This window comes from Arvicola amphibius, chromosome X, assembly GCF_903992535.2.
Source record: "Arvicola amphibius chromosome X, mArvAmp1.2, whole genome shotgun sequence".
NCBI classification, from domain to species: Eukaryota; Metazoa; Chordata; class Mammalia; order Rodentia; family Cricetidae; genus Arvicola; species Arvicola amphibius.
The window spans coordinates 104,707,042-104,717,346 of NC_052065.1; the positions used below are offsets into that span (position 1 = coordinate 104,707,042).

The 10,305-nt window shown below is 35.5% G+C and overlaps 1 non-coding gene across 1 annotated transcript; it reads right to left on the reverse strand.

The window, feature by feature from the left end:
* Positions 1-1,241: 1,241 nt before the first annotated feature.
* On the reverse strand, positions 1,242-1,348 carry LOC119805694. The gene has a single exon (XR_005283992.1). It is a non-coding gene; the product is annotated as a U6 spliceosomal RNA (small nuclear RNA).
* Between the last annotated feature and the right edge of the window lie 8,957 nt (positions 1,349-10,305).

Genomic DNA, 10,305 nt, shown 5'->3' on the forward strand with positions numbered 1-10,305 from the left:
ATTCATTTTCTCACTCCAAGAATGGTTTTCTTACAAAATATAGTGCATTTGTATTCTGAATGTGGAGATTAAAGTGTATATAAAAATTATAAATATAACCACTATTGATAGTTTCACTACTGAAAATATCTTACATAATGTCCTTGTCTTTTATTATGATGTGAAGAACCACAATGTACCTAAATTTAGCCTAAGTATTCAGTATATAAAATATTTTTTTCTATAAATGCAAAGGTTTTAAAATTAAAACATACCATTATTTTCTGTCTTCTAAGGTGGGCATGCCCAAATCTACACTGAAATCATATACCATAAACTTGAAGAGAGTATTTGTTTGAAATAATTTTTAATACATGTATTATATTTGTGGAATATTAAAAATAAAGAACATACATCTGTGAGCCACTTGACATCTAGCAATAAATTGTTCATTTAATTTCTTTAATATTTCATTTTTAATTAATTGCTTTTAGCTATAGGTGAATAGCAAAAACATGAATTTTAAAGGTTTCTTTTTATTTTAATTATGTTTATGTTCACATATGCATGAGTGCAGTTATTTACAAAAGTCATAGCTTCCCTAGAGTTACAGGAGATTTTGAGACACCTTGTGAGGGTGCTGTGAACTAAACTCAGGTCCTCCATAAGAGCAGTATGCTTTTTTAATTGCTGAGCCATCTTTCCATCCCCAATATAATACATATTGAAAAATAAATTAATATAGTTTAGTAATCTTAACTTAGTTTGAACAATGAGAATGGAATATTTGAAAATAAGTTTGTTTGCAAATTATCAATATATTCGTTTAATTAAAAGTCAAAGAAATGTCCTACTAGTGTTTTGGGTTTGATGTGTATTTAAGTTTTAGTAATGTTTCTTTTATATATGTGGGTACTCTTGTATTAGGGTCATAGATATTCATGACTGATACTACATCTTGATGGATTGTTCCTGTTATGAGTATAAAGTGTCCTATTCCATCTCTTCTGATTGATTTTAGGTTTGAATCTATTTTGTTGGAAATTGGGACAACTACACCTGCTTGTATCTTAGGTCCATTTGATTGGAATTTTTTTACCCACGCCTCTGATGCAATGTCTGTCTTTGAAGTTGAGATGTGTTTCTTTTATACAGCAGAAGGCTGGATCCTGTTATTGTATCCATTCTCTAAGCCTTTGTCTTTTTATAGGTGAATTGAGTTCATTGATATTAAGAGATATTATTGACTAGTAGTTGTTAATTAAAATATAGAATGCTTCACGAATTTATGTGTCATCCTTGCACAGAGGCCTTGCTAATCTTCTCTGTATGTTTCCAATTTTACTGTATGTGCTGCCGAAGTGAGAAGAGGATTTTTTGGATTAACAGTCATTTGACATGTAGGAAATGAATCATTTCATCCAAGAAAATATCAATAAAAATACAATCATAAACAGAATAGTGGGATACTCTGGACACAAAAAGATAAAATGTGTGAATTATGTTTTAAAAAAGTATAGCCCCATCAATAAATAAACAACCATGTCAATTATATAAGAGAAGCCAAATGTACAGAATAAAAAAATGGTACCAAAAGCTGTAAATAAAAGAAATAAATCACATACAAAGACTTATCTATTATACTGCTAATTTTTCAATGGAAAAAAGCTAGAAGATCTGGGAAACAAATGCTTCTAGTACTGAAATTCTATAGTTGACTATCAAAACTACTTTAGTCAAAAAATTATCTTTCAAAATTGAAGGAAACATGAAATATTTTCCATGATCAAAACAGGCTAAAAGAATTTATGACAAGTAACTGAATATTAGAGGATACTGGAAAGAACATTGTTGGCTGAAGAGAAAGATACATGCACTAAAAACTGTACAAAGAAATAGTATATGATATTAAAACACTTGACAAGCATCCGGGCGGTGGTGGCACATGCCTTTAATCCTAGCATTCAGGAGGTGGAGGCAGGTGGAATGAGGCCAGCCTGGTCTACAAGATCTAGTTCCAAGACAGACTTCAAAGCAAGAAACATTCTCAAAAAAACAAAATAAAACCCATACACTTGAGAAGCAAAGGAGTGACTAATGCATCATTAGTGTAAAATAAACAAAATGACAAGAATTAATTCCCATTTTTCTATTATACAGTGACTGTTAATGGCCTTAATTACCAATCAGAAAAAACAGAGTAGCAGACCAGATGTGCAAATAGAATATTTTCTTGTTTAATTTCACTATCCTCCAAAAAATTATACTACATTATCATTGATAAACACTATTTTAGAAAGCATGGATAGACAGAGGTATTCAAAACCAATAAAACTTAGAAGCAAGCATAGGCCACTATTTTACTATTTGAAAACTTAAGTTAAAATAAGCCAGAGAGGCAAAGAAGAGCAAATAATACTCATTAGGAGACCAATACATGTAGACCAATTCATTGCAATTCTAAATGTGTATAACCTTATGACCTGAAAACATATACCTCCAATTTCATAATGCAAACACTACTAGATATAAATCGCCAGTTACCTCTAATTCAGTAAAAGATTATTTTAAGAACCTACTTTCATCAAGAGACACATTATCTAAAGTATAGAGAAATGGTAGAGACAAAAGACACCATAGATCAAATGGACTTAACAGTTACTTATGGAGTATTCCACCCAAATACTGCAGAATAAAAAAATTCTTCTCAGCAGTACATGAGATTTATTCAGAAATAAATCACATATTAGGACACAAAACGAATCTTAATTATTTTGCATTCTACCAAATCAGAAATTCTGAAGGAAATGTAGCAAATCCAGGGTACATATGACCTACTAAATTTAAACCAAGGTGCCCTAAAAAATAGCTAATGCTCCAAAAAGCAATATAATTTTGGCAATAATTAAAATTTTCAGAACTAAAACATGCCCAGAACTATATGGTCTCACTGAAGAATTCTTTCTGTCCTTTAAAGTAGAACTAAAACTAATGCTTCTATATTTGTGTTATAAAACAAAAAGTGAAGAAACACTTCCAAAGAATTTTATGGATCCAGAATTACAAGAATAACAGTACCAGATATAGATACAAAAATTATAAAAATATCAATAACCATAATTTATCACATGAATGACCTCAAGAATAAGAGTCACAAACTATCTCAATAGATGACAAAACAACATTGACAAAATTCAACATGACTTCAAGATGAATTCCATGGAGATATTATGGATGTAATGAGTGTATCTTGGCATAATAGAGGCTGATGCCTCTGACAAATACAGAGACAGCAACTGTGAGATAGAAAAAAAAAACTATAAACTTTGATTGTATAATATAGAAAGTCAGGTCAGAATTAGTAGGAAACTTCTTTAATAATGCTTGTTGCTTTTCATGTTGGGGTATAGGTGATATGCAGGATGCTGAAAGAGAAATATTAACAATAGTCTTACCTTGCTGAGATACAACAACATCAAAAAAAAAACACTAAACAAGATGAGACTACTAGTACAATAGTGCATGGCGTTGGGTGAATTAAAAAAATCCACACAGTGATTGATTTGAGATCTGCTCCATAGGAGAAGTTCACTTTCTTTATTCTTCAAACACAACTCCATGGTTAGGGAGGTCTTAGGGCTACATAAAGGGATCTACTAAACTCTTGCTAAGTGAATATAACTGGCAAACTTTCTTCTAAACATCCTTGTTCCCATCCCCATTATTCCCTTTCATTGAAAGTAGATTCTTTTCTCACACAATATATTCTAATTATAGTTTACCCTCCCTCTACTCCTCTAAGTTTCCTCCACATTTTCTCTCCCCTCCATATATACAGTCTTTCTCTCACTAGAAATAAACAGGCTTCTTAAAGGTAACAACCAAATATGACATGATAAATTATAAGAAGATGAAGCAAAAACTATAATATTGAAGTTGGGCGTGGCAACACAATTAGAGGAAAAAAAGTACCAAGAGCAGGCACAAGAATCAGAGACCATTATTGTCTGTGCTACTGGGGTTATACATAGGAAATGGTCTCCCAATGGGACCTCCTAAAACTGAGAAGCGTCTGTAAAGCAAAGGACACTGTCAATAAGACAAAAAGGCAACCACTGATTGGGAGAAGATCTTCACCAAACCCCGCAACAGACAAAGGTCTGATCTCCAAAATATATAAGACCTCAAGAAACTAGACTTTAAAATGCTAATTAACCAATTAAAAATGGGGGTACTGATCTGGACAGAGAATTCTCAACTGAAGAAGTTCAAATGTCCAAAAGACACTTAAGGTCATGCTCAACCTCCTTAGCAATCAGGGAAATGAAAATCAAAACAACTTTGAGATACCATCTTATGCCTGTCAGAATGGCTAAAATCAAAAACACCAATGATAGCCTTTGCTGGAGAAGGATGTGGAGTAAGGAGAAACACTCATCTATTGTTGGTGGGAATGCAAACCTGTGCAACCACTTTGGAAATCCAGTGTGGCTGTTTCTCAGGAAATTCGGGATCAACCTACCCCAGGATCCAGCAATACCACTTCTTGGAATATACCCAAGAGATGCCCTATCATACTACAAAAAGGCATTTGTTCAACTATGTTCATAGCAGCATTTTTTGTAATAGCCAGATCCTGGAAAACAACCTAGATGACCTCAATGGAAGAATGGATAAAGAAAGTGTGGAATATGTATGCAGTAGAGTACTACTCAGTGGTAAAAAAACAATGGCATTTTAAATTTTGCATGAAAATGGATGGAAATAGAAAATACCATCCTGAGTGAGGTAACCCAGACACAAAAAGATAAATATGGTATGTAACTCACTCATTAGTGGATTCTAGCCATAGAATTGAGCCTATATTTCATGATCCTAGAGAAGCTAGATAGGAAGGTGAACCCAAAGAAAAACATGTAGTTATCCCTCATGGATATTGGAAGTAGACAAGATTGCCAGGCAAAAATTGAGAGCTTGGGTGGGGGTAGGATGGAGTAAGGGGAGATGGGGAGAGAGAAGGTGAGAAGGGGAGGATGGGGAGAGCTTGGGGGAATGGGACAGTTGGGAGGGAGGAAGAGTGGATATGGAATCAGGAAGTATATATCTTAATTAAGGGAGCCATTTGAAGGTAGGCAGAGATTGGACTCTAGAGGGGGTCCCAGGTGTCCAAGGAGATGGCCCCAGCTTGCTCCTTGAGTAGCTGAGGAGTGGGGGCCTGAACTGGCCCTTTACTATAGCCACACTGATGATTATCTTGCATATCACCATCTGGCATTGGATGGAGATAGAAACAGAGGACACACATTTGGACTGAGCTCCCAAGGTCCAAATGAGGAGCAGAAGGAGGGAGAATATGGGCAATGAAGTCAGGACCATGAGGGGTGCATCCATTCACTGAGACAATGGGACTGATCTAATGGGAGCTCACCAAGGCCAACTGGACTGGGACTGAGGAGCATGTAATCAAACCGAATTCTCTGAGCATGGCTGACAAGGGAGGGCGACTGAGAAGTCAAGGACAATGACACTGGGTTTGATTCTACTACATGTACTGGCTTTGTGGAACCTAGTCTGTTTGGATCCTCACCTTCCTAGACCTGCATGGATGGGGAAGGACCTTGGACTTCCCACAGGGCAGGGAACCCTGACTGTTCCTTGGACTAGAAAGGGAGGGGGATGGGGGAGTTGAACGGAAATGGGAGGTGGGTAGGAGGGGAAAATTTGTAAAATTATTAATTTAATAAAAAAAGAATCAGAGACCCATTTGTGCTCACACTCAGAAGTCAAATAAAAATACCTGGTGAAGATCCATCTAGGCCTGGGGCTTGCTGCTTCAGTCTCTGTGAACGCATGTGAAATTTGCTGTTGATTTAGAGGGCCTTGTCCTTCTGGTGTCCTCCATCCTCTCTGGTTCTTACAATCTTTCTGCTCTCCCTCAAAATCCTTCAGCTTTGATGGAGAGACCATATGAAGATCTCCCCATTTAGACATTCTCTTCCCATAATTTCTTTCTTTGGATCTACTACTATACATGTTCCCACCTATTGACAGAGGAACAAACTCAGCATTAGGAAGTCATTTGATTGATACTTTTTTTTTAATTAGAGACAAGTAGTGACTGGTTTACTCCAGGACTCTGGGCTATCTAATCTCTGTTTCTTGGTTACCTAAGTAGTGTCATGGGTTCCTTCTGGTGGAGTGGAGTGTGTCTTTAGTCAAATCAGACATTAGTTGGCTACTCCCATGAGTTCTGTGCCACCATTGTCTAGCATATTTCACAGGCAGAACAAATTACAGGACAAAGTCAGAGGTTTTTGTGGATGGATTGGTGACCACATTTCTCCTTAAGTAGCACACCCAAGAAACAAGAATCTAGGGGTGAAGGTATCATATAGGTACCAGTTTGACTTCTCCCATATTTAATAAGTTGTTAGGAGTTTCTGGGGCCCCCACTGTCAGTTTGGGGAGAGCAAACTTTTGTCTTAACAACAGCCTGAACTGTTTGTGGAATTTCCACAGACCATATCCTCCTATTTTCCCTCCCCCAAATTGGTAGTTTTATCCCAGCCCCTAACCCCAGCAGGCACTCTCTGCTACTCCCAGAATTGTTCCTCCTAGGCAAGAAGTAAATTGGTGGTGGACCCATACCTCATACCTTTCCTACTGTTCTTGAGATATAATTTCCTCAAGTCTTATTCTCTGCTCTGCAGCAGAAAACTTGCTGTGGTCTCCTGTTTCTCTCTGATCCCAAATCCAATACATCACAAAGACCTACTCCAATGTTCCTTTTCCCAACTTATCCCAGAATCTCAGCCACCAAAGCCACCAGTCATTTTTGTGAACACACCAGCTGAGCAAGCCAGGAAAACAACCAACACACAGCTATCACACTCTCGAAAATCCAGAGAGGAAATAGAAAAACAGGAACAAATCCTGCTCAACAGATCCAAACTCAGTGCCTAGACTAATCTCAGATGCCTAGATACCAAAGTAATATCACAACCAACAGCAGTAGTGGCAATATGTAAATGGATATATTTGGATTCATATATTAATGTTGCTCTAAGTCTTAGAGTAGTTTTTGTCATGGATATTGTTTAAATAAAAAGACTTAAATTGATCAAATACCTAAATAAAGTGACTAATGAATAGTTTCTTCTCTAATATATTCAATATATTGTCTTTAGAACATATTTATTCATTCAATCTTTAATTCCAATATTCATACAGTGTCTCTTGATTGTATCCACACCATTCTCCATTGTCACTTCTTAAAACACTCCGATTCATTGATAATTTCTTTATCAGAATACTTTGATGAGAAATAATTTTTAGCCTCTAATTTTTTGTTTATATATTATTTTGTTTAAAAAGAAAACAAAACTATCCTATTTCACTATACATACCAATCCAATTTCCCCGTGTTCCCTCCTCTCCCCCCACTCCCTCCACATACCCATCCAATCCAATCCTCAGAGAGTACAAGCCACACTGCACTGTGGAAAGTCCAAGACCTTCCCCACTATATCCATAGCCTCTAATTTTTTAAGGTTCTTTGTCCAACTTTCTTCAAATATGATAACTGAGTTTCCAAAATTGACTTTTTCACTCCACAAATGAATATATACAGATAAAATCAACATATACTTATGTGACCTTTTTCATTCCACAAATGAATATATACAGATAAAAACAACATATACTTATGTGACCTAGTCACTTTTTTGTTTTGTTTTGTTTTGTTTTTGCTTTTCAGGTACTCATATTTGAAGAAAATGTCATGTAATATCCCAATACATATATGTGGATGAGGAAGAATTAAAATTAAAAACTATCAAAAATCTGTTTATAGATAACCCTTAACTGTCATCATCTATCCTCACAAAATTATAACTTAGCAATTTCAAAAGAAATACTTTCTTTAAACTTAAGAATGGGTGGTGCATCATCACAATCTAGATAATATGAAATTATAAATATTCTTATAAGAAAATCTTACTGAGTCAAGAAAACTTTCTATAAGATATTTGAAATGTGACTATATAATTGAGATTATTAAGCTAAATTATCCAACCACAAATTAGATTTGAAACAGATTATGTGTTAATTACTATTTTAATAGTACTTCTGTCATGAATATATTTTCTTCAAAGAGTATTCCTTGACAATCTCAAAACACTGTTTTCCCACTCTAAAATAGGTGACTTCATTCACAATTTAAATTTTCTTTCTGGTGCTATATGACGTACATCAACTATCAGTCCTCACCATTCAGTAAAAGAGTAATTCATAATTTGTGCCCCTAAGTAAAGAGAACAATTGCACAAAGAAGTTTATTTATTTATAGTCAGTCAGTTTTGTTTTTGCATAGTGAACAGTCCATTGAAACACCTATAACTGGTGCATTATTCAATGACTTGTTTCTTTTCCATTTTTCCAGTGACTATCTATTTATAATGACATTGCATTAGTAGTCCCATTTACAAATGAAAACACTTTGAAATTTTAATAATTACTAATATAATGATTTGACTTTTCCCAATAATGTATTATATTACATTTCCAAAATATTTCTTATAAAATTCCATTTAATGGAATATCTATTATCTGAAACAATGTTTTATGCAGTATATATTCTACATAATTTTCCTTTTACTATAATGGATTTTCACTTCCATTGTGCAATATTTCTTTCACACCCAAGTGTGTCTAATGTTACTCGAATTAGAAAAGAAATCTTTGAGATGTTTATATTAACTTAATGTATTACGTTAATTTTTTCTATGTTTTAAAATTAAAAATATTCTTCAGGCTATTTTGTCCCCATTATGAACTTGAATATATAAAAACATTTCACTCATACTGCTCATATTGATGTGATCAGTAAAACGTTTCTACACTGAGAACAGAAATAAGTATTGCCACCTTTGATGAGCCAAAATGTATTGTTTTGCATATTTCCCTTCTTGTCCTTGAAAATAAACAAAGAAAAAGAAATTATGAGCTGTGAAGTTTTCTAAAACTACCTTGATGAAGGAATGCTTACTGCTTTTCCAGAGGACCAGAGTTTAATTTTCATCATTCAATTGGGCTGCATGTTATGACATGTAAATTCAGCTCCTGGAAGGTTCTTTGCCCTCTCTGGCCCTTTACAATTATCATAGACATGGACACTTGCTCCCATACAGAAATATGCATAGAAATATATAATAATTGAATGGTTGTAAAATAAAAAAAAAACATTAAAGAAAATATAAATGAAGCAACTGAGACAATAGGGGATTTTGGACAGGATATTAGTGAAGAAGGGGTTGGACCAAAGAGAAAATGAACATAGTGGAGCATTTGTAGCATTGGACAACCAAATGGTTTGTTCTTCCCTAAAGAAGATAGCCTCTTATGCTCCCATATTTACTTGGTTACCTGTAGATCTTTGCCTTACATAGCCTCTTAGGGTTAATAGTTATGTAATTTAGTGCCATAGTTCAAATCTTAGTCTTCTGTTTTTTGTGTCATATGTTACCATTACAGCCCTTTCCATTTCTGACATCTTTCCAAGTGGTTAGTTAGGTTTTGATAACCTTTTTGCTTGTACTTTACTAAAAATAAAGTAGGCAAAAATGATCAAATATTGTTGTGAGGAGCACAGGCCCCTTGTTCCATCTTGCCTGGCTAGCTTACACCCGAAATGACCACACAGCACTGTATTCATTTAAACACTTCTGCCAATTATCTATAACCTCTTATTGGCTAACTCTCACATCTTGCTTTAACCCATGTCTGATGTAGGTGTGTCTTCTATCTATCTGATGATTTCATTGGATAATTAATAAAGAAACGCCTAGCCCATCTGATAGACGGCCCTTAGGTGGGTGGAGAGATCAGAACAGGAAGAAGGAAGTGAGGGTAGATGGCTCAGTCAGATGCCACGCCTCTCCTAAGTTAGTCAGACTGCCATGCCTCTCCTGAGAGAGATGCCAGATGGGACAAAGCCAGCTGCCAGGTCAGACATGCTGAATCTTTCCCGGTAAGACACCACTTTGTGGTGTTACACAGATTATTCAATATGGGTTAGTCAAGATGTGAGGTAATAGGCCAGGCAGTGTTTTAAAAGAATACAGTTTGTGTGTTGTTATTTCGGGGGTATAAGCTAGCCGGTGGCCGGGAGCTGGGCAGGATGAAAAGCAGGCCTGCCAGCAGCTCCTCACTACACATTTCTAGTAATTTGTATATTATCACAAGGGTCGTGGCTTACTGGGAAAGATTCTAACCAGCATCAGTCTCAGGCAGGAGCTTCATGGCATCTGCCATACTGCCCTTCTTCCT